This window comes from Equus caballus, chromosome 14, assembly GCF_041296265.1.
Source record: "Equus caballus isolate H_3958 breed thoroughbred chromosome 14, TB-T2T, whole genome shotgun sequence".
Taxonomy (NCBI): Eukaryota; Metazoa; Chordata; class Mammalia; order Perissodactyla; family Equidae; genus Equus; species Equus caballus.
In genome coordinates, this window is record NC_091697.1 from 97,077,180 (window position 1) to 97,101,890 (window position 24,711).

The window sequence follows — 24,711 nt, forward strand, 5'->3', positions numbered from 1 at the left end:
GATCTACACACTACTCATCAAACCATGCTGTGGCGGTGTCCCACATACAAAATAGAGAAAGATTGGCACAGATGTTAGCTCAGGGACAATCTTCCTCGAGCAAAATGAGGAAGATTGGCAACGGATGTTAGCTCAGGGTCAACCTTCCTCACCAAAAAAATAAAATAAAATAAAAAAATAAATTTAGCTCTATGATCCATTTTGAGTTAATGTGTCTGAAAGGTTAATTGTTTATGTATAGATTCATGTTTTTTACATGTGAATGACTAGTTGTTCCAGCACCTTTTATTGAAAAGACTATCCTTTCTCCATCAAATTGCCTTTGCTCCTTTGTCAAAATTCAGTTGACTGCAATTGTATGGATTTCTTTCTAGGGTCTCTATTCTTTTCCATTGATCTATTTGCCTATTCTGTCCTCCATACCAGATTGTCTTAATTACTGTAGCTTTATAGTAAGTCTTGAAATTGAGTGGGACCAGTCATCCAAATATTTTCTTCCTCTTCAATATAGTATTGGCTGTTCTGGGGCTTTTGCCCTTCCATATAAAGTAGAGAATACGTTCACCAATATCCACAAAATAACTGACTCGAATTTTGATTGAGATTGCATTGAATGTACAGATCAAATTGTGAAGAACTGACATCTTAATGATATTATCTTCCTATCCATGAACATTAATTATCTCTCCATTTATTTAGTTTATTTCTTTCATTAGATTTTTACAGCTTTGCTCTTAGAGAGTTTTATCTAAATATTTATCTTTGGCATTCTAGTATAATTGATGTTGTATTTTCAATGGATAATTGCAGATTTACAGGAAAGTATTTGAATTTTGCACATAAAATTTATATCCTGAATATTTGCTATAACTGCATATTATTTTCAGGAATTTTATTTTATTCTTTTGTATTTTCTACATAAACAATCATATTCTCTATAAACAAAGACAGTTTTATTTCTTCCTTCTAAGTCTCTATTTCTTTTACCTCATTTTTTAATTTTTTAAATTTATTTTCGGATGTACTTCATATTTTGAATTCTGTGTACATTACATCATGTTCACCACCTGAAAACTAATTATAGTCCATGCCCTCACATGTGAGCCTAATCACCTCTTTTGCCCTCTCCCCTCCCCACTTCCCCTATGGTAGCCACCAGTCCAGTCTCCAATGCTATGAGTTTCTTGTTGTTGTTTTTATCTTCTACTTATGAATGAGATCATATGGTATTTGACTTTCTCCCTCTGACTTATTTCACTCAACATAATACCCTCAAGGTCCATCCATGTTGTCACAAATGGCCAGACTTCATCATTTCTTATGGCTGAGTAGTAGTCCATTGTGTATAAATACCACATCTTCTTTATCCATTCATCCCTTGATGGGCACCTCAGTTGCTTCAATTTCTTGGCTATTGTATATAATGCTGCAATGAACATAGGGGTGCAAGTATCTTTATGCCTTTGTGTTTTCAACTTCTTTGGCTAAATACCCAGCAGTGGGATAGCTGGATCATATGGTAGCTCTATCTTTAATTTTCTGAGGATACTCCATACTGCTTTCCATAGTGGTTGCCCCAGTTTGCACTGCCACCAGCAGTGAGTAAGGGTTCCCTTCTCTCCACATCCTCTCCAACATTTGTTGTTTCCTGTCTTGTTAATTATAGCCATTCTGACCAGAGTGAGGTCATACCTCATTGTAGTTTTGATTTGCATTTCCCTGATAGCTAATGATGTTGAGCATCTTTTCATACGCCTGTTGGCCATCCATATATCTTCTTTGGAGAAATCTCTGTTCAGATCTTTTGCCCATTTTCTAATTGGATTGTTGATATTTTTGTTGTTGAGCTGCATTAGTTCTTTGTATATTTTAGGTATTAACCCCTTATCTGATATATGGTTTGCAAATATCTTCTCGTAATTGTTAGGTTGTCTTTTCGTTTTGTTGATGGTTTCCTTTGCTGTGCAAATGCTTTTTAATTTGATGTAGTGCCATTTGTTCATTTTTTCTTTTGTTTCCCTTGCCCGGTAAGACACGGGACTTGAAAATATGCTGCTCAGACCGATGTCAAAGAGTGTACTGCCTATGTTTTCTTCTAGAAGTCTCATGGTTTCGGGTCTTACATTCAAGTCTTTATTTTGAGTTGATTTTTGTTGATGGTCTACTTTCACTCTTTTGCATGCGGCTGTCCAGTTTTCCCAGAACCATTTATTGAAGAGACTCTCCTTTCTCTGTCGTATGCTCTTGGGTCCCTTGTTGAATATTAGCTGTCCATAAACGTATGGGTTTACTTCTGGGCTCTCAAGTCTCTTCCATTGATCTGTGTGTCTGTTTTTGTGCCAGTACCATGCTGTTGTGGTTACTATGGTTGCTATATCTTTTATCTCATTTTTTTAGATTGCATTAGCTAAGACTTCCAGTATAGTGTTGAATAAGAGTGGTGGGAAAAACCATGTTTGCCCTATTCTTGGTCTTGGGGGAAAGCTTCTATGTTCTCACTATTAAATATTGTGTCAACTGTAGGATTTTTTAATCTATTTTTCGTTTGTTTGTTTTGCCTTGTTTTTGTAGATGTTCTTTTTTTGTTTTTTTTTTTTGAGGAAGATTAGCCCTGAGCTAACTACTGCCAATCCTCCTCTTTTTTTTTTTTTTCTAGATTGGCACCTAGGCTAACAACTGTTGCCAATCTTTTTTTTTTTCTTTTCTTTTTTCTTTTTTTTTTTTCTGCTTTATTTCCCAAACCCCCCCAGGACATAGTTGTATATCTTAGTTGCAGGTCCTTCTAGTTGTGGGATGTGGGACGCCGCCTCAACGTGGCCTGACAAGCAGTGCCATGTCCGTGCCCAGGATCTGAACCCTGGGCCACCTTAGCGGAGCGCACGAACTTAACCACTCGGCCACAGAGCCGGCCCCCAATCCTCCTCTTTTTGCTGAGGAAGACTGGCCCTGAGCTAACATCCATGCCCATCTTCCTCTACTTTACACATGCGACGCCTACCACAGCATGCCTTTTGCCAGGTGGTGCCATGTCAGCACCCGGGGTCCAAACTGGTGAACCCTAGGCCTCTGAGAAGCGGAACATGGGAACTTAACCGCTGCGCCACTGGGTCAGCCCCTGTAGATGTTCTTTATCAAGTTGGTTTGGTCATGTTGTACAATTCCTTTTACACATTCTTGAGTTTTATTTGCTAATATTTTGTTGAGGATTGTTGCATTTATGTTCTTTCAAAGAACTAGCATTTAATTTCATTGATTTTCTGTATTGATTTCATGTTTTCAATTTCACTGATATCTGCTTTAGTTTTCATTATTTCCTTTTTCTCCTTACTTTGGATGTAATTTCCTCTTATTTTTCTACTTTCCTGTGAGGAAAGATTAAATTATTGACCTCAGTGTGTTCTTTTCTAAAGTATTTATTCAATGCTATAATTTTTTCTCAAAGAACTGCTTTCGCTGCACCCAACACATTTTGATAAGTTATATTTTCATTTTTATTTAGCTTAAAATATTTGAAAATTTCTTTTGGACTTCTTCCTTGACCCATGTGTTATTTAGCCATATATATTTTTTTTAAATTTCCAAATATTTGAATATTTTCAAGCTATTTTTCTGTTATTGATTTCTAGTTGAATTCTGTTGAGCATATTTTATATCATGTCTTTCTTTCTAAAATTAAGGTGGGTTTCATGACCCAGAATATAATCTATCTTGGTGATCTCCCTGTGTGCTTGAAAAGAGTGTATATTCTGCTGTTGTTGGATGAAGTATTCTATCAATGTCAATTTGATTGGTTTGACTCATGTTGCTACTTGTTTCAACTATAAGCTTTCTGATGTTATGTTTGCTGGAGCTGTCCATTGCTTATAAATGGGTGTTGAAGTCTCCAACTATAGTAATGAATTAATCTATTTCTTATTGTAGTTGTATCAGTTTTGCCTCACATATTTTGACAGTCTGTTGTTAGGTGCATATACAGTAAGGGTTGTTATTCCTGGAAGATTGACCTCTTTATTATCATGTAATATCCTTCTTTATCTTTGATAATTTTCTTTGGTCTGAAGCCTACTTTGTCTGAAATTAATGTAGCTACTGTAACTTTATTTTGATTAATGATAGCATGGTATATCTTTCTCCTTTTTACTTTTAATCTATCTGTCTTTAATTTAAAGTGAATTTCTTGTAGTCAACGTATAGTTGAGTACTTTTTTATCCACTCTGACAGTCTCTGTCTTTTAATTTTTATATTTACACCATTCACATTGAAAGTGATTATTGATATAGTTGGTTTAATGTCTATTATATCTGTAACTAATTTCTATTCATTGTCCTTGTCCTTTGTTTCTTTTTGTCTTCAACTCTTTCTTCCTTTTCTGGTTTTAATTCAACATTTTATATGATTTCATATCAGTTGTATTTATTTTAAAGATTTTTTAAGTGGTTGCCCTAGAGTTTACAGTATACACTTACAACTAATCTAAGTCCACTTTCAACTAACACTATACTGCTTCCTGGATAGTGCAGGTACCTTAAAACAGTATACCCAATTCCTCCTGCCTGTCTTGTATAACATTTTTGTCATTCATTTCATCTATCATTAAGTTATAATCACCAAACACATTTTGCTAATATTATTTTGAGCAAATTGTTGTGTGTTTGGTCAACTAGGAATATGAAAAAGAAAATACTTTTATTCTACCTTCCATTATTCCTTCTTTAAAACTCTTTCTTTATATACATCTGAATTTATGACATATCATTTTCCTTCTCTCTGAATAACTTCTTTTAACATTTCTTACTTGGTAGGTCTATTGGTGATAAATTCCCTCAAGTTTTGTTTGTCTGAGAAAGTCTTTATTTCTCCTCCACTTTTGAAGGATAATTTCACTGGATACAGAATTCTAATTTTTGTTTTTTCTGACACTGAATTTTACTCCCCTGTCCTTCTGCTTGTATGGTTTTTGAAGGGAAGTCTTATGTAATTCTTATCCTTGTTCCTCTGTAGGTAAGCTTCACCATACACCCTGAGCTCTTTAAATTTTTACCTATGTCTCTTTGATTTTTTGCTTTTTGAATATGAAATAACAGGTGTAAATTTTTTCGATTTTTTACTGCTTAGTGTTCTCTGAACTTCCTGGATCAGTGGTTGGGTGTCTATCATTAATTTAGGAAAAAGATGAGCCACTTTTACATCAAATATTTCTGTTTCCTTTCTCTCTTTCTTCTCCTATATTCTTATATTCTCATTACAGTTATATTAGACTTTTATAATTGTCCTTCAATTTCCTGGATACTCATTTTTATCTTTCTTTTTCTCTTGTTTTTTAGTTTGGGAAGTTTTTATTGACATATCTCTTAGCTCACTTATTTTTTCCTTGTCTGTGTTCAGTCTACTGATGAATGCTTCAAAGGCAATATTCATTCCTGTTATAGGCTTTTTGATTTCTAAGATATCCTTTTGATTCATTCCTTGAGTTTTTGTCTCTCTGATAACATTACCCATCTGATTTTGCATGTTGTTCACATTTTCTGTTAGAGTTCTTACCATATTAATCACAGTTATTTTAAGTCTCCAGTCTGATAATTCCAAAGTGTTTTCCATATCTGAGTCTGATTCTAATCCTTGCTTTGTCTTTTCAAATTGTTTTTATTTCTCATTTATATTGCCTTGGAACTTTTTTGTTGAAAGCTTGACATGATTATCTGGAAAAAGGAACTGTGATAAACAAGCCGTTAGTGTGAGGTTTTATGTTTATCTGGCTAGGAGGTAGGCTCTGTTTACTCTTTTCTGTAGTGGTAGGTGTTAGGGCTAATATTTCCACTAGTGTCCTTATTTTTGTCTTTCTTGTTGTCTTGGACTTCGTTAGAGATTCTTTTTAAGACAAGGTCTGAGCCCGGCAGTTCTTTTAGGTGTAATCCACTGGTATTATACAGTAGCCTGATTGATGCGGTGGTAAGATGTGAGGAGAGGAGAAGCATTCTATAATCCTTTGGTTATATCTCAGTCTTTTGGAGAGCCTGTGTCCCTAGGCTGTGATCTTCATGATGATTCTCAGCTTTCTTCCCAGCCCCCTCCTTTGGTGAGACAGGAAGGCTAGAGGGAGCTGGAGTTGGGGGTATTTTCTTTCCCCTAAGTTGGTTAGAAAATTTTTCTTAGGTCTTCATCCTGATAATCTGAGTGGGCTCCTAAACGTAAAACTTACAAAAGTTTGGGCTTCCCTCTAAGACTGTACCTCTAGAGTTTTTAACATTGAAGCTAGTCCATACTGAGTCTCCAGAAATTCATCAATTACACTCTAACTGTACCTACTAGAATTGGCTCTAGTGGTGGATTTCTGCTTCTGGGTTTTTGCTTCCGGTAAGCTGTGACTCTTCGTATCCTCTTTTCTCTCCAGTTTTCGGGGAAGTGGTTTGTCCTGATACCTCAGTTCTCTGAAGGATCTAAGAAGAGCTGTTGACTTTTAGCTTGTTCAGGTTTTTCGTCATTGTGAGAACAAGAGTGATGCTATCGAAGCTCTTTATATGTTGGACTGGAAACTGGAAGGTTTTTTTTTTTTTTTTTAATAATCATTTTATCCCTTTCTGCTCTCTTTTTCTTTTGGTATCCTAGGCAGTCCTGAATTATATATATGCCAGTAGTCATTTGCTATTCTGAATCAATCACTGGCTATGCTTTGTATCTTACTGATTTTAAAAATGTTAAATGAAAGAAATTACCTCAATATCTTTGTCTAATTTGAGGTTATTAGCCTAAAATGTGCACAGCTTCCTTGACACATTTCCTTGCACAGCTAAATTTTACTTTATCAATACAAAAGTATATTAAAATTTTAAAATATAATTTAACTAGTCAAAGATATAGTTTCCTTAATTTATCAAGAAAATTTTTATGTTTTTCAGGGTGGAGCCTTCTACACTTTAAGAACATGAATATAACTAGTTTTACATTTTGTTGGAAGTCCCAATGATTCATAAAAATGGCTAAAAAAGTTAGAAAGCACAGTGCCTAGTTAATCCACAATTTGGGCAATCATAATGAAGTACACAAGAATTAAATGTTTTTATTAAACAGGACCAAGGAATGCATTATGAGAAAACATCTTTGGGTGAATTTTTATGGAAACTATGCTATAATATGTTGGTGACATCAAAGTGAAATGTTCATACAATTTATACATCCAGGAAATTAAGTGCAACTCTAAATGACTGTTGATAACTACATCTTCCTGAATTGCTACTGAAATTTTGAACGCTCTCTTCCTCACTGATTGCCCCATGTCAGCTCATATCTGATTAGTACTCTTTGCATTTTGTCTATTATTTTTTCTTTCTTTCTTTTTTGTTTTTTGTTTTTTTTTCGCTCAGGAAGATTGCCCTGCACTAACATCCATTGCCCATCCTCTTCTTTTTTTCACTCGAGGAAGATTAGCCCTGAGATAACATCTGTGCCAATCTTCTTCTACTTTTTTGTATCTGAGACACTGCCACAACATGGCTGGTGAGCAGAGTAGGTTTGCACTTGGGATCTGAACCCATGGACCCAGGCCGCCAAAGCAGAGCAAGTGGAACTTTAACTACTCAGCTATGGGCTGGGCCGTCACCTGTTCTTTTTTTGCACTTAGGATGCCCAGTGTTTTCTTTTTTTTTTTTTTTTTTTTTGAGGAAGATTAGCCCTGAGCTAACTGCTGCCAATCCTCCTCTTTTTGCTGAGGAAGACTGGCCCTGAGCTAACATCCATACCTATCTTCCTCTACTTTATATGTGGGACGCCTACCACAGCATGGCGTGCCAAGCAGTTCTGTGTCTGCACCCGGGATCCGAACCAGCAAACCCCGCCTGCCAAAGCAGAACGTGTGCACTTAACAACTGTACCACCAGGCCGGCCCCAGACCAGTCTTTTCTATTGTCTGCCAGTAACATTGATACATTGTGTCTTGCTGATAGATAAAAGCATTCGGATGCATCCAAATTGACTTAAGTCAAACCTGCTATAACACTTCATTATTCATGACACATTTTCCTAATAAATTTACTATCAAATCATATTTTCCTCAATTAGTTAATTAACCTTGTAATAGGAATTTGAAATATTAATGGCCTTCCTAATCAAAAGGTAATATTCAACATGTGAAGATTTCCTTTCTGTTTAGGTGGAACACGAATGGTAGAATTGAAGAGAGAGGCTTTTCAGATTGAACGTGAAAATGTTTGATGCATGATTTTACCACATGGAACACTTTTATTTGCCCAGCTTTCTGAAATTCTTTTATACTGGTTTCAGTTACATAGAAACACAGCTGCTCAGCAATTGACAAAAATGAAAACAAAAAAAACAAAATACTGTCAATTTATTATCTCTATTCTGGCTGCTATTTCATCAAAGATTAATTTCACTATGCATATTACTTCCTGGGGCTCAACAGAGGTATACTTGTGGGGTGACTGTGATTATGTCATTTAGCTCTAAGTTATTCTCTATAAGCTGCGGAACTCCCTTTGTAGTTAGCAAAAAAAATGTTGACAACTTTATAAACTAAAAAATCACAAATAAGTAAAAATATGTTTTCAGAACAATGACAGAATTTGTTTTTTTCAGAATTGGGGATGTAGAAACCTATTTCTCATTCACAGTCTCTTTTTCTTATACATATATATATATATCATCCATATTTTTCTGATTTTCGTATGGTTTTCTATTTTTCATATTGTTGGACTTTATCCATAAAAATATACTTATTTAATATAAATATTAAACATTAGGGGACATAATTTATTGTGCCACTGGTGTTCCTTCCACAAAGTAATCTCCTGGCATATGTCCTCAATGGAAAATCTCCTCCATATGTCCTTTGATATCAGTGTATTTTAGAAAGTAAAGGTGAACAAGAGACGTAAGAGGGGAACGAACAATCTTAAAACATCCAAACGTTGAATGGGCACTGCTGCATATATAAAGGCAATACTTTAAGTGATATGTGTTAGTATTTAAACATTCTTTAGCAGAAAATATCTTAAAATCCTATTTGCCATCATTTCAGATGCAAAGGGTTAAAGAAGCATCAAAATGAATTTGGTCATTTTGTTGCAGAATATAGTGATTATCTCCTCTTTCATCAGAAAAATCACACTATGTTTATGCTTAAATTTCAGCATGCATTGATCTAACATTTCTCAGAAAGACAAAAGATTATTTTGATTTATTGAGTTTTTCTTTCTAAATAAGATAAAGGAACTGATTTAATATTTATTATTTTATTATTCCTCTCACATGATCTCAGGAAGAAAGTGACCAACTGGGGGAAAGTTTTCTCCTCTGCTGCACTAGCATTGAGGAAGAAAGTGACTGTGAAGCACGGCAAGAAAGGGAACGTATTGCAGCTGTGTGTCCTGGCCACAGACTGGTGCCAGTGTACAAGGTGTGTTACACTTATCCTCTTTGAATAATAGAGTGATATGCAGCACGACTCTTCTTGTTCTCCACAGGGCAAGAATAAGCTAAGCGTTTCTCATGCATCTAAGCTCTGGTCCATCTGGAAGTATTGACTTTAAATCCATTTTCAGTCCATCCCAAGGCACAGATGTTCGGATATGTAAATGTGATACCCTGGGGTAGGAATGGGAGAAGAGGAGGGCCAGGGGCTGATTCTCAGTGCAAAATACCCAGACAAATTGGCCTCTTTGGGCTCATGTGCCTGCCTATATAAAATGACTTAGAGTGAAAACAGGTAAGAGGGATAGCAAAGAATAAAATAAGCTATCTATAAATTACTCGAGTCAGTTCAGAAGCTATTGCACCATGTTGCTGTCGTAATGGTTCCTTTGTGTTCACTATGGTGCTCCCTTGCATTTGTTTACTAAAGTAGCAGACTGATCAAGAACAGGAGCTCTGGGGCCAAGTTACCTTTGTCCTCACCTCTCGTTAGTACTCCATTGGATTGTAGAGAGAATTAAATGGATAGAACAGGTTTAGAACAGCTACTGGCACATAGTATTTAAAATACATGGTTATTATTCTCTTTTAATATAATGGGATTGGTGGAAAACTCTGAGATGGGAATATCAGAGTATGTGGTAAATATTATGCAAAGCCTAACTCCAACAATAATAAAAATACATTTATAAAAATGTAAATATCTAAAGATTGGAAGCAGATCTAAATACGTGAGAAATAGAGCAAAATATGCTATTATAAAAGGGAAATTGTGATGTGTTATATTGCTTCCCTTCAATTGACTCATGCTAAGAATTTGATCAGTCTGTCTAAAAGAGACTAGTATTTTTTGGTGAAAGGAATTTTTGATATTGCTTAAAACAGGCATATTTGTTTTCTGGGCTTATAATGGTTTTTTCATTCCTACTGTGCTGCATTCTGCATTGCTGGTCAAAAGAGCAATTCCCCCCAGCCTTGTGACTTCCCCACTTTCCTTTGCTATTTTGTTGTCAACTCCACATCACTCAAATTCAGGTCATCCCTGTAACCCCATGTTCTTATTTCAGTTTCTACTCAACCTGTCAAAAGGTTAATATTATTTCTGATCTTGGCCTTTCTCTCCCTCAGTTCCTGAACTTGGCTTTATCCATGCCACGTGTCTGCTCCTATCAGTTTCCCAAAGAACTAGCTGAGGGTGGTGCATGTTAGGAAAAGCCCTTTATTACTGTTATTATTGTTGTTGTTGTTGTTGTGTTGTTATGGTTATTATGGTTATTATGAATGACATCTGCCAGGCACTCAACCAGGCATTGTATATGTATCTCATTTAACCTTCAAAATAATTCTATGAAATAAATATTACTTTTATCCCAGTATTACAGCAATGAGGCTAAGCCACAGAGAGATTAAGGAATTTGACGGGGGTAATTCAGCTTTATTACCATAATTAGCAATAAATTTCAGTGGGTCCATCTATTAGGAAAACTGCTGGGAGAATGCTGTCTTGTCATGGCAAATGTGCAGAAGTTCACTCAACAAGTGTTTATAAAAAGCTTTTGTCCCAATTATTTTCAGGTTTTAAGAGTTCACAAAAATTAATCTAATCAATTAAATTGTATTCTAGTTAAATTAATTAATTTCTGACAGGCTAGTCAGAAATGAACTAGAATAAGGTAATGGGCAATTTGTGGGAACCAAAAGGGAGGAATAGCATAATTGGATTCAAACAAAAACATATTGTATACGGTATAAAGTGCAATAAGAAAAATAGGAATTTGTGCTGATTGCTGACACACACGACCATGTGACAAAGAAGAAACAGAAAGGAAGGTCTGTGCCTATTTGAAATTTGGCATTTGATACAAAGTCATCAATGAGAACATTTTGAAGAAATAAGGTGTTCCAAAAGTTCAATTCAGCCTTCCAAATGAAGTTAACTTGCAGTGAGAGAAAAAACGAAAATTGAAAATTTCTCTATCCCCTGGATTTTCTTTTAAAGGAAAGAGAGATCTCCAAACAATGTCGCATTATGAATGACACACACAAAGATATTGTAGCTAGTAAATTAATTGTGCATAAACCTCCTGAAATCTTGCAATGGGAGAAAAGAGACATGCGGGGAGCATTAAGTCTGCCAATAATTTGCATAGCTTCTTGGAAAGAATTTAATTAGAATACAATTTTGCAGCTAAATGGGAAGTTCTCATGCAAAGAAATATTAATCAAAACAGTGGCAATCTATTTTCAGAGAGACTTTTTGAATTAACTACTGAATTGAAAGGGTTTGGAAAATATAACTGTGACACATATCTTTTTGAGAGTAACTTGTGATATAACTAAAAAGCAAACAAATATTAATGAAATAATACTGTTTTATGGTTCTACCTGTTTGCTGCAAAAGTGGAACAGAAATAGGGGTAAACTAACTCTGCTTTTGTGAGACAAACCAATGTTAAGAAAGTTGTAGCTGAGATGTCAGATGACAGAGGTCAGTAAATCAGTATTCCTTGTAGGCAGACTGCACAAGTGAAGATTCGACTGTTCAAGTTTTAGTAAGCCCTGAGGTGAGCTTTAACTTCATCTTGAACTCTAGTAAGAGGTTCAAGTGCATAATTATTAGATGTTTAGAAATGTTGCCTGTTGCCAATGGCTTTAAGGGCCAAAGTATGCTGTTGGATAGTTTCTTATCTCCTACTGAGTTATCTAGGTGTTCTTTTAGTTTAGCTCCAAAAAGTTTTTCTCATTTTGCCCATTGTGATGTTTAGGAAAAAAGAAAATTAAACAAAATAACTAGCAGCATATGTGTGCATACCTGTATGTGACTGTGTGTGTGTGCACACTCGTGTAGTTTGTATTATCAGTTCTGAGTAAATTTTCATAACTTTGGATCTTAGATTGGTGTTGAGTGACAGAATCATATTTGGAATCATCTTGGATCCTAGTACTATAAAATAAATCTTTGTAATATAGTTGCATGAGCATTTTCAGATTGCCTAAATTACTAGCGTTTCATTTGGTTCTAAACTAGTCCCACAGCAAATGCACTTCCATTTTCTCTATGCAAAGTTGCAAAACTAAAATGCCTAGAATAAAATACATGACTCATATAACTCTGTCTTCTATTTTTCCATAGACACAGTCTTATCCATAAGCACAACTTATAGTTAATTATGTGTTATAATTTATAGGTGTTCAAAAATCCCAAAATAAAATATACAGTTTTCTCCAATGGATTTTTAAAATGCCTGAAGTGTCTGTGTTTATTGTTATTTTTGAGGTTGTAAGGGATATTAAATATCACCTATACCACTGTAATTTCAGCCCTGCAAAGCACAGCTTATTGAATATCTTAAGTACACAATATAAATATGTTGAATGAATTCAAGAGTAATATACCCCAGTCTCTAAATTCAGCATTTTGTGTCATTATCAAAACTGTGTGTTCCATAATTTTATATGAGTCATTGATAGAAAACAAGTTCAAGTATAAATCACTAATGCATTGAAACAGATTGCTCTGTCAACAGGAGATCATGTTGGAAAGATGGCAGACAAACATTCTTTCTTATTTTGCATGGAGGAAGAGAGTAGAAAAGCCTAGAGCGTGGGTGTTGTTTGGAGAACTGGACCAAGTCCAGGGCCCTAAGCAGCCAAAAGTGAGGAATAGAAGGAGCCTTGAGGACACATTTTTTTTTCATTTTTAGTTATTGTGCGCCATGTGCCTCTGTCTCTCTTGCCAAGTGTGAAAATGGAAGTTTCAAGAGATGCCGTGACCCAGGTCCACCCCCACAGTAGTTAACATTACTTAGAGACTTGTCAGCATGGGAATGAACCCACTTGACAAACAGTTCTAACTACTTCAGACCATCAATTGTTTCTGACTGCTAGGTGACTGTTTTCTTTAAGAGCTGTGTAAACATGAGCGGAAATTTTTCCTAAGAAAGAATCTATTCAAAAGATAGTTGTATTTCTATTTATCTTACTGTCTGTTTTCTCCTTGAAATGCATTACTATAGATAATATCAATATCACTCTGTAAACTGACACTCTCATGCAGGTGTGTAAAATGTGCTGAATTTATACCTATTAATAGTGGAAGACAATGTGTAATCATCCAACTTCATTCCACAACGCATTTTAAAAGCTTTTGGAAAGATTGGAACATAATCAAATTAGAGATTACATCAATACAAATCAACTCTGCGCCTTCTCATTCTAGCTTAAAAGAAGCTGGCAGACCTAACAGTAACCTTACTCCAATTCACAAGGAACTTCATTATACATGCTAAAGAAAATCTCTAGACCAGTAGGGAGCTCCGTTGCAATGATTTGGCATGGTTGGCTAAACTCACAAGGGGAAATATGTACAAAGCTTTAAAGATTAGATTCAGATGATTTTCTTGTGCCAATTGAATTGAACCGTCATACCAAAATTGAGACACAATGCAATACTTCCATATTAAACCAGCCATGGCACAGATGCAAATAAGGTATCACTGTCATTGTAGGCCGCTATTCCTCCAATCACTGGTTGAGGTTTGATTTCTCATCTCTCCTAAGGATTGTGAACACTCTGCCTGTCTTACCTACTGCCCACCTGTTCTCTCTCTACTAACAATATCCTTACTGGAGAAAATCATGAACAGTGATTTAGTTTGTTCTGAATTAAATCAATTAAACTAAAATATAAATTTTGTGACATAGAGAATGATATAACCAATATTTAGAAAATAAAAAATATTTACAAGTCACTAAGAGAGTAAGCATAACAGTACAGTTTGAGTTCTGCCCATAATCAGTTTTATGATCTCTGGGAATTAAGGGGCTCCTTGAGCTTATTTACTCACTTGGAGAATCAGGAGAAATGAACTTGCTACTCAAAGGATGTTCATAAGACCAGCAATATTGGCATTATCTGGGAGACGGATAGAAAGGTAGTCTTAGATCCTCCACCCCAGACCTTCTGAATTAGATACACACTTAAACAAATCCCAAGTACATGGAAAACACATAACTATAGATGTAGGTTAAAGATGCAGATTTAAACATCAAGGTAGAACGTAACGGTGATGTTATCGTAGTGATTCTTAGTGTTTTCTCCCTACAACTGCTCTTATTGCAGATGAACATGAACTAACACTCTTACGAATTCATACATATATAATTTAATATTTCTCCTACAAATTAAATTCTAATTTATTTCTTTCTGCTTCCCAATCATATATTTGAATTCATATAATTCAACCATCTAAATTATACAAATTCATAAGTACACTTTTAAAGTCTAATATTAACAGCAAGACTTTGTGTTTTATTTTATTTTATTTTTTTTGACAAAGATTAGCCCTGAGCTAACATCTGCTGCCAATCCTCCTCTTTTTGCTGAGGAAGATAGGCCCTGAGCTAACATCTGTGCCCATCTTCCTCTACTTTATATGTGGGACGCCTGCCACAGCATGGTTTGGTAAGCAGTACGTAAGTCCACACCCAACATCTGAACCAGCAACCATGGACCACTGAAGCGGAATGTGCTAACTTAACCACTGCGCCACTGGCCCAGCCCTCTGTTTAATTTTATATTTGATGTTTGATAATGTTTATTTTTGGTGTTTGAATCCATATTCAGAAAGAAGAAGGAAATTTCCCTTAGGTAACTTCCCAGGTTATTAAGTAGGCACTTCTTAAAGTAATTAAAAGAACTGAGTGTTAAAATAGCTTTATTTTTTAAAGATATCTTAACATCTTTAAAGTGTTCAATTTTTTTTAATATTGAAATATCCTATAAAATGAATAGTTTTTCCCACTTGGAGAATTACCAAGGAGTAGATAACATGATGCATACTTAGTTTTAAATGGAAGTTGTTGACATTAGTAACAGAAAATATCAAATGAAGTAACTCTATGTTGAGTTATCCTAAATTACCAATCATCTGTCCCACTTACGTAATGGCTTCCTATAAAGGTTAATGGAAACTGAATGTAAATCTCCATGAATAAAATTAAGGCTATCTGATATCCTAATTACTTAGGGCAGAAGGGTCTGCGATATTCACCCTTTGAAAAAGCAAAAGCGCTTGCTACAAGGCCCTAGGCTAATAACAAAACCAATTTTATAGTAGTGCTTAATGGGTATGATGAGGAAAAAAAAAATCTGAATTCAGGAAAACAATTTGGTTGTTAGACTTTAAAGCTTCTCAGTGTTGCATGTTCTAGTCCTAAATGATCACATTTTAACTGAGTGTGACATTGGAAGATCATTCAGTAGGACAAACAATTGGGAGTATTTGTGTCAGAAAAAAATGTGTATGGTTCAAAATAATTTCTTGATGACAGGAAAGTATGAGTTGTGATTTCCTGTTCTTCCCTTACCTGCCTGTCTGTCCTCGTCTGATTTTCACCCCAACCTCTGGATTTCCTTAGATTCTCCAGGCTGCGTGAGCAAGCTCCACCCCTCTTCCATCTTCATCAACCCTCCGTCTTCTTCTCCTTTCATTTTCCCCAGGGCTGCAGGAAGAAGCCGATCATTTCGTTGTAAAATAAGTATTGTCACTGCCCTATATCAGTTTTAACTGTCTCTCACCTGATCATGAAGAACTAGTCTTTTTGCTTCAGTTTCTCCTCAGTCTAAACCATGTCCCAGAAGCCAGCCAGAGTTTTCCTTCTAAAACTAATACTTGGCCATATCACTCCCTTATCAAACCTTTAAACGTTTTCTAATCCAAACTCCTTTATATTTTATTCAAGATCTTCCACTCTCTGGCAGCAGACTGCCCTCCAAGATTTCAATGGCTGTGTCTTCCTTATATTCTAGTGCAGCAAAAGCTCATGGTTTTCTTGAGTAAGGATTGCATGTGGATGCCTCTATTCCCTGACTTATGTTTCCTCACTTATGTTGTCACTCACTTTGCTTAACAGTCTAATTAACTGTGTTTTACTGCAAGTTCTTCACACATCTATCTCCTCAGGTAGATGGTATATGATCATATTTATTTATTTGTTTGTTTAATCTTTATAGACCTACCACAAAACAGTCACTCAGACTGTGTGTTTTCAGTTAGTGAAGTAATGCAGGTTAATTCTTTGTACAGAATTTCTTAGTCTGATTGGAAGATATGTAACCTGGGTTGGAATGAGAAAGGTGAAGTGGGTATTTGACTATGTATTGAGACGTTTTTCTTTTTAGAATATATTATTTTCTTTTTCTTGTAAAGCAAAATTACTTGTAACACTGTTGATCAGGGTTTAAGCAATTAATATGCCTTGGCTCTAAATATATTGTGGATCAATTATCTGCACTCTTCTATGCAACCTGGCCAAATGCTCATATTCATCCTCATACTTTTCTCTGTAAGTCAGATAAAGTAATTGCGTCCTAGTCATTCAATCTACCCTTAAAGCAAACTTAAAGCATTTAATGAAACATACATGCAAAAGAGGCGAGTCATGGTCAAGAGTGGAGGAGGAGCACCGTAGAGATACTGAGCGGTTTTCCTAAACACGAGGTTGCTGACGGAGGGCACAGCATGCCCTTTCAGACTGTGCTTTGTGAATAAACTGAAAACTTTGTGCCTCCTTCATAACAAAACCAAGCAATGGAGGCAGTGGTCTTAATACATCCAAGTCCTGTTCTAAACAGGCTACCTCCAAGGCCACCCATGTATGTCTTAAAAAATAATGTCCAGAGATTCCATGAAAATGAGTCAAAGGGGAGACGTGAAATAGTCAAGTAATTTGCGCGATTCAACATTTTTTCTTTTCTTTTTAGTCAGTGAGATTTCTTTTCATTTTTCAAGATCCTGGGGTTAATTTATTGAGAACAAGTCAAAAAAAAAAAGGGGGGGAGAAGGAGGGAAGAAACGGAGGCAGGGAGGAAGGAAAGAAGGAAGGAAGAGAGAGGACGGGATGGGAAGGGAAGAAATTGAGAGAGGGAGGGCAAAGGCTTCAGTCACCTTGCCCAAAGTCGTGCTGGGGTAATACTTAATGATTGACTCTACGTGAACTTTCGCTTTCTTCCTGAAGCTTCTGTTCACGTTATGTAAAACATAAACACTTTTACTTATACAAAATATTTTTTCTGTTACATATATGATTTTAAAATATCTTAATGATACACTATTGATCTTAGAATAATAGTGAATTCTTAGATTGTGTTAGTAGTTCATCTAAAATAAACCCATCTTTTATATATAATCACTGGCAACTCAAAATGAAGACAGAGAAAAGTAAGTGCTATAGAATTCTAGATGTATTTCTTGTGCCAATATAGTTTTTCATGTGTATTTGTTTTGGTTGTAATGAAAAAAAGATATCTTAGAAGAAAAAGCCATAGGACAATAAATTTCAGAAGTTGAAAATTAAATTAGTCTTCCAACTATGTATTATACTTTCTCTTTGCTGTGGTGTATAACAGAATTTAAAGCTCTCTGCAAACCATACACTGGCTTTTTTGTTTCTGAGCTAACATTTATCTTTCTGAACTTATTATCTTTCTGAAATGACACCATTTTGGCATGTTCAATGTGAAAATAAATGTAACTCACTTAGCTACTTTTTCTATAATTACACTGTAATTAAGCAACATACAATATTAATAGAAATAGCATAACTTGCAAAATATCATCCGGAGACGAAATGTCCATCTCTGGGAGAGTGCATACATAGGGACAAAGTATTATGAATAGATTAACTAATAATTGCATTCTATTTCATTGATCCTAGTCACAAATAGCCAGTCTCTTAGCAGTTTTTGAGTATGGTGAAATAAATTGTCAATCCTAAAGTTGCTTTTTTTCATAGGTATTATCAAAAGTGGGAAAATGGGCTATAATTCTAATTGTTGCAATCAGGGCTGCTTTGAAAAAAATCTAATATTTATACCTACCCAAGTAGAAAAAAAGCTATAGGTGAGATTTTGATATTTGATTAAACTTTCATTATTCAAGAGACATTCCATCTCCCACATGAATCCTTTTCTAATCTTTGCAAACTTTTATGATTTGCCTCTAAGAGAGAAGAAGCTGCTTTTGGACGCTTAATCATTAATCTTACTTCTGGTTTCAATAGTATAGGGATGGGTTCTATTTCCTTATCAGACAATCTACTCCCCAGCAATTTTTGAGAGTGTAGCAGACTGTATAATTCTGACAATGCAGCCACGAGCCACAGCTGATTGGTATAGAGTGGCTGCTCGATCCATGCTGGGTCAACCATATTTTCCCAAGACTCGAAATTTGGTCATTGAAGGAATGAATTATTTAGTTCTGGTGGGCCAAAGGCAAATAGTATACACATTTAGTGAAAAGGTGGTCTACAGAAAGATAAATGATAACTGTACCTTTTTCATAGATCCTGTTTATCAGATGAAGACACTCTTGTTTAATATTAATTTGCTAAGTGTTCTAAGTTCTAATCATAGATGGGTGATGGCTTTCATTAATTGTTTTTATTTCTGGATCTATTGTGAAAAATCAAGGTGTTTTTCTTTTTCATTCTATTAATGTAGAGTATCACACTGATCACTTTGCCAGTATCAAGGCAGCCTTGCATTCCTGAAATAAATGCCACTTGTAAGGATGTTTAATACTTTTTTTATACTGCTAGATTTATTTGCTAATGTATTTTTTTAAGGATTATTGATCATGAAGTAAAATTTGCTTGTAATGTTTTGGTCAAGTTGTGGTATCAGAGTTGGTTTTGCCTCATAAAATGAGTTGGGAAGTGTTCCAATCTCCCTACTTGTTTGAAAGAGTTTATATGATATAAGTATTAGTTTTTCCTTAAATGTTTGGCAGAATTTATCAGAGAAACCATTAAAATTGGTGTTTTCAGGGGCTGGCCCCATGGCCTAGTGGTTAAGTTCGGTGCACTCCACTTTGGTGGCCCAGGTTTGGTTCCTTGGGGTGAACCTACATCACTCATTGGCAGCCATGCTGTTGCAGAAACTCACATACAAAATAGAGGAAGACCGGCACAGATGTTAGCTCAGGGTGAATCCTCTTCAGCACAAAAAGAAAATTGGTGTTTTCTTAGCATAAAATTGTTGATAATTAAATTTCTTGCCAAGATATGGGGCTATTAACTTCATATTTCATATTCTGTAAGTTTTATTAGTGCCGTTCGAGGAATCTGTCCTTCATCTAATTTTTCATATGAATTAGCGTAAATTTGCTTAAATTATTACTGAATTACCCTTTTAATATCTCTAATGATATCCCCACTTTAGTGCCTAATATTGATAATTTGTTATCTCCTTTTTATCTTGATCAGCTAGATGTTTATCAATTTATGTTTTCAAAAAAACACTTTTGCTGTGTAAATTTTCTCTACTTTTACCTGAATTCTGATGTGTTTCTCTGTGTGTTTTCTTTTTTTTTTTTTAATATTCTGCCAATTTTATTTATTTGGCGTTGAGGATCTTTAGATGAAATTTTGGATTTAGAGTTAATGCTGGAATAGATTAAGATTTTGGAGACGTTGAGATAGGGTAAATGTAATTCCGATGAAAGAAGGACATGAATATTTGGAGGCCAAAAGGAGGACTGTACTGGGTTGAAGTTTACCCCCCAAATTTATATCCACCTAGAAGCTGTGAGTGTGACTGCTATGGTCTGAATGTTTGTGTTGCTCCAAAATTTATATGCTGAAATCCTAACCCCCAGAGGTGATAAATAGCATTAAGAGGTGGGAACGTTGGGAAGTGCTTAGGTCATGAGAGTGGAGCCCCAATGAATGGGATTAGTATTCTTATAAAAGAGACCCCAAAGAGCTCCCTCACCCCTTCCACCAGCACAATAAATAACAGTAAATATTCGTTTATATTTGTACAATATCTACTACAATTTTGCTCTTCATTTCTTTCTGCATTTCTGTACATTGGTCTTCTTACTGAACACCACTTTTTAGGACTTCATTTAGTTTAGTTAAGTATATGTTGGCTATGAATTACCTCACTTTTTGATTTACTGAACCTGTTTTTATTTTATATTTATCTTTTAAGACATTTGACAATATAAAAATTCTAAGCTGGTGCATATTTAAGTACAGTGAGGATATCATTCTATTATTTTATGGCCTCCATTGTTTCTGTTCTAAAGTCAGCCATCAGTCTTTCTATTTCTATATTTTGAATAATCTTTCCTTTTTCTTTCAATACTTTTAAGATTTTTTTTCTTTCTATTCCATTTTATTTTGAGCAGTGTCACTATGAAGTGACTATGCATGAATTTCTAATTTTTTTCCCATCTGGGAATATGTAAAGTTTATTGAATTTGTGAATTTGTTTTTCATCAGCTTTGGCAAATTCTCTTCCTTTATCTTTTCAAATATTGACACTGGCTCATGCCTTTTATCTTGTTCTTCTGAGTCTCCAATTTTTAATTATAATTTTTTTTTTTTTTTGGAGGAAGATTAGCCGTGAGCTAACATCTGCTGCCAATCTTTCTCTTTTTGCTGAGGAAGACTGGCCCTGAGCTAACATCCGTACCCATCTTCCTCTACTTTATATAAACAGCTGCCACAGCATGGCTTGACAAGCAGTACATAGGTCTGCACCTGGGATCTGAACCAGCAAACTCCAGTGGAATGTGTGAACTTAAGCACTGCGCCACCAGGCAGGCCCCTGATTATACTTGATTAACCTCCTCGTATCTTGGAAATCTCTTACCCTTTTCTCTGTATTTTCTGTACTTTTTAAAATCTTTTATCCGTCTTAGTTTTACTTTGGATGTGCTCTTTTGTCCTATTCAATTGACTAGTTCTTTGTTTAGGTTTTCCTGACCTATTCAGTTTATTGATTCTCTGCTTATCCTGCCTAATACGTTGTTAAAACTGTCCAAAGAATTCATAATTTCATTACTGTATTATTTAGTTCTAGAATTTTTATTGGGTCGTTTTTCACAGTTTCTAGTTCTGTCTTGAAATTCACAACCTTGCATTTTATCATCTGAACATATAAATTATAAGCTCATATGCTGCATCTTTTTGAGAACCCACACTGAGAGGGCATTTACCAAGGACAAAAACCAAGTCGCGTCCCTCAGCCCTTTGATGGGACCAAAGTATGAAAAGTTTCGCCTCCTATCTTTCCTCTTCAGCAGTGGCCTCTGCCCTCAGGGAAAAGGGGTTCCAAATGCTGAACTCCTTTCTCCAGAGCTTCTCTTCTGGAAGTTATTTCACAGTCTTCTTAGGTCTTTAATGTTCATAAGTAAATAGTTTTATATATTTTATCTGGTGTAGGAGAGTTGATCCAAATTACTTAATTTGCATTGAATGGAAGCGGAAGTTGCATTTCAGTCAATACTGCATGAACATATTTATTATTCTTCCATAAAGTGATTCAGTTTTCCCCAAACCATCTGTTTTAGTCTTCTAGCTGCCATAACAAACTACCACAGACTCCATGGCTTTAACAACACTAATTTATTTACTCATAGGCTGGAGGCTGAAAATCCAAGTTCGAGGTATCAGCAGTGTTGGTTTCTCCTAAGTTCTTTCTCCTTGGCTTGCAGATAACCTCACTTGGCCTTTTCTCTGTGCGTGCCCATCCCTGGTGTCTCTTTCTCTTCTTATAGGGATGCTAGTCTTATTAGATTAGGGACTCATTCTTATGACTTTATTAAACTTAATTACTTAACGTTAAAGGTTCCATCTTCCATTATAGTCATGTTGGAAGTTAGGGCTGTAACATATGAATTTGGAGGGAACAGAATTTAATCCATAACATCATCTATAAAACAAATGGCATATTTCATATTACTTTGCAGTATAACCTTCATTATTCATAAAAGCCACACTCATACATTTTAAGCACCTTATGCTCTTCTATTAGCAACAGTGATTTGTCAAAAAAAGGAGCAATATTTATTTTTGCTCATAAGTAATGGTATCTTTCTAGCCTGCCTTTACTTCACTCTATGAGTTTCTAGATATATATAAAATTTATAATTAATAAATTATACTAACATATTTTCTCCTTGACAATACATTTTGATAGAATTTGATGTGAGCCCAAAAGAGTTTATATTTGCATTTAGAATCCATAGATGCTGTATTTTGAACCTGATTACATTTAGAAGAGAACATCCATATTTCATCATCTTTAGCTGATAGGTATGGTTTATTTTTAACTATTATACCATTTTGAATCCTTTTTGACCCCTGTGATATCATATTGTATGGTTTTTTTTTACTCATAGCATTAAGAAAACCACTATCTTTAATATGGTCAAGAAAGAATTAGGAGCAATACAATATACTTGAGGCTTACCAAGCAGATAGTCAGTAGAACTTGTTCTAATTTAAATGCTTCTTTTGACTACGTTGAATAATCAAATCAGTTACTGAGTTTCTGATTTTCATATTTCTTTTTAGTAAAGTTAAATTAACAAAACACTTTCTGACTTAGTCAAAAATATTTTTTAAATATTAAAAAAAAATTAAGTGCGTGGGAAATCACTCTACAAGTAGCAAAATGCTACATAGGTATTTTTAGTACCTTATTAAATTAGGTATCTTGAAAGAGAGTAGAAAGTAACAACGTAATTTATAGTTTTTTGGGTTTTTTAAAAGATTTTATTATTTCCTTTTTCTCCCCAAAGCCCCCCGGTACGTAGTTGTATATTCTTCGTTGTGGGTTCTTCTAGTTGTGGCATGTGGGATGCTCTGACGAGCAGTGCCATGTCCGCGCCCAGGATTCGAACCAACGAAACACTGGGCCGCCTGCAGCGGAGCGCGCGAACTTAACCACTCGGCCAAGGGGCCAGCCCCTTTAATTTATAGTTTTATCAAGCAGTTGAACGTAAATTCTACCGATGGATATGCACCCCTAGATAAAATTGTAAACATCGTGAACGGGCTCTAATCTCATTTATAATTATTGTAACTAAGAAAGATAGTACGTTTTAGGAATTATATAAATTCTTCATCCATCCATTTAAAGTCATTGCATATTTAACCCATATTATAAAAATTATGTTTTATAAATTTATCTACCTTATTTCTACATTATGAGCTGCACAGTAAAAACAAGGAGAAATGTATAATGTTTTTGATATGACCAATGGCTAGCTCCACGATACACAAATAATAGTTACTTAATAAATAATTGATTGCTAAATATTACACAATACAATTGTATTATGTCAATAAAAATGTGAACCCTAGGTTTAATAATCATTTTTTTAAATTTATTAAATGTCTGTTATGTACTGGTCAGTGTTCAGATGTTTCTCTCATCCCTCAGAACAACTATGCATTAGTTATTATTAGTTATTATTTTACCACTTAGAAAAAAATTTAGTCTCAAAAAGAATAAACCAATTTCCCAAGAGTATAAACGAAAAACAATGACATTGGTGAAATTCTTGGTCATATTTATTGGGAAATGAAAAAAAAAGCAAGAAAAAGGGCAACAGATACGATTATAGTTGGGGGCAGCATAACCAGAGATGTATATATGCTTTTTTTCTTTATTCCACATGCAATAAACTTTGCCCTGAGCAGTCATTGTAAACCAGAGGTTGGCAAATGAGGGTGTGAGGACCAAAGCCGTTCTGTCTCCTATTTTGGTATAGCCCATATACTATGAATAATTTTTATATTTTTAAATGATTGAAAAACTTTAAAAACACAATATTTTGTGAAACATGGAAATTATACAAAGATTGCATTTCAGTTTTATTGGAACACAGCCATGCCCTTCGTATGTGTTGTTTATAGCCGATTTTGCACAATAATGGCAGCATGGAGAAGATACAGCAGACTGCAGGGCTCACAGCACAAAATATTTACTATCTGACCCTTAACAGAGAATGCTTGCAAACTCCCTCCCTAGAATATTCATTATTCTTGGTGTATTTGTGTTTATATGAATTTGTGTGTGTGCATACATTTTAAAAAAATATATGACAAGAAAGCTTTTTCCCTTGCTGTAATAACTGTTTCTTTAATTTCACTGGTTTTCAAGTGGCCATTGCCTCACTTGATATCCCATCCCCAGTTTGTACTTGAGGCATTGGAATCATTGGATTTGTTCATTTGGAAAGGAGAACACGTGAGGGTATTGGAATGAGGCTTCTGCTTTTACCCTGTCCAGATCTTTCCAGCTTGATTCCAGATGCAATGATAAGAGCTAGCCTGACATTTAGAATTACATTGGCACTTCCTATCTGTAAAATGCTTTTTAACATACTTATTCAGAGGTTAACCCTACAACGCATGTATAATAATAATTAGATCATTTTTGCAGCTGTTTCAACTACTGCTTTCCTAATATAGGAAAAAAAATC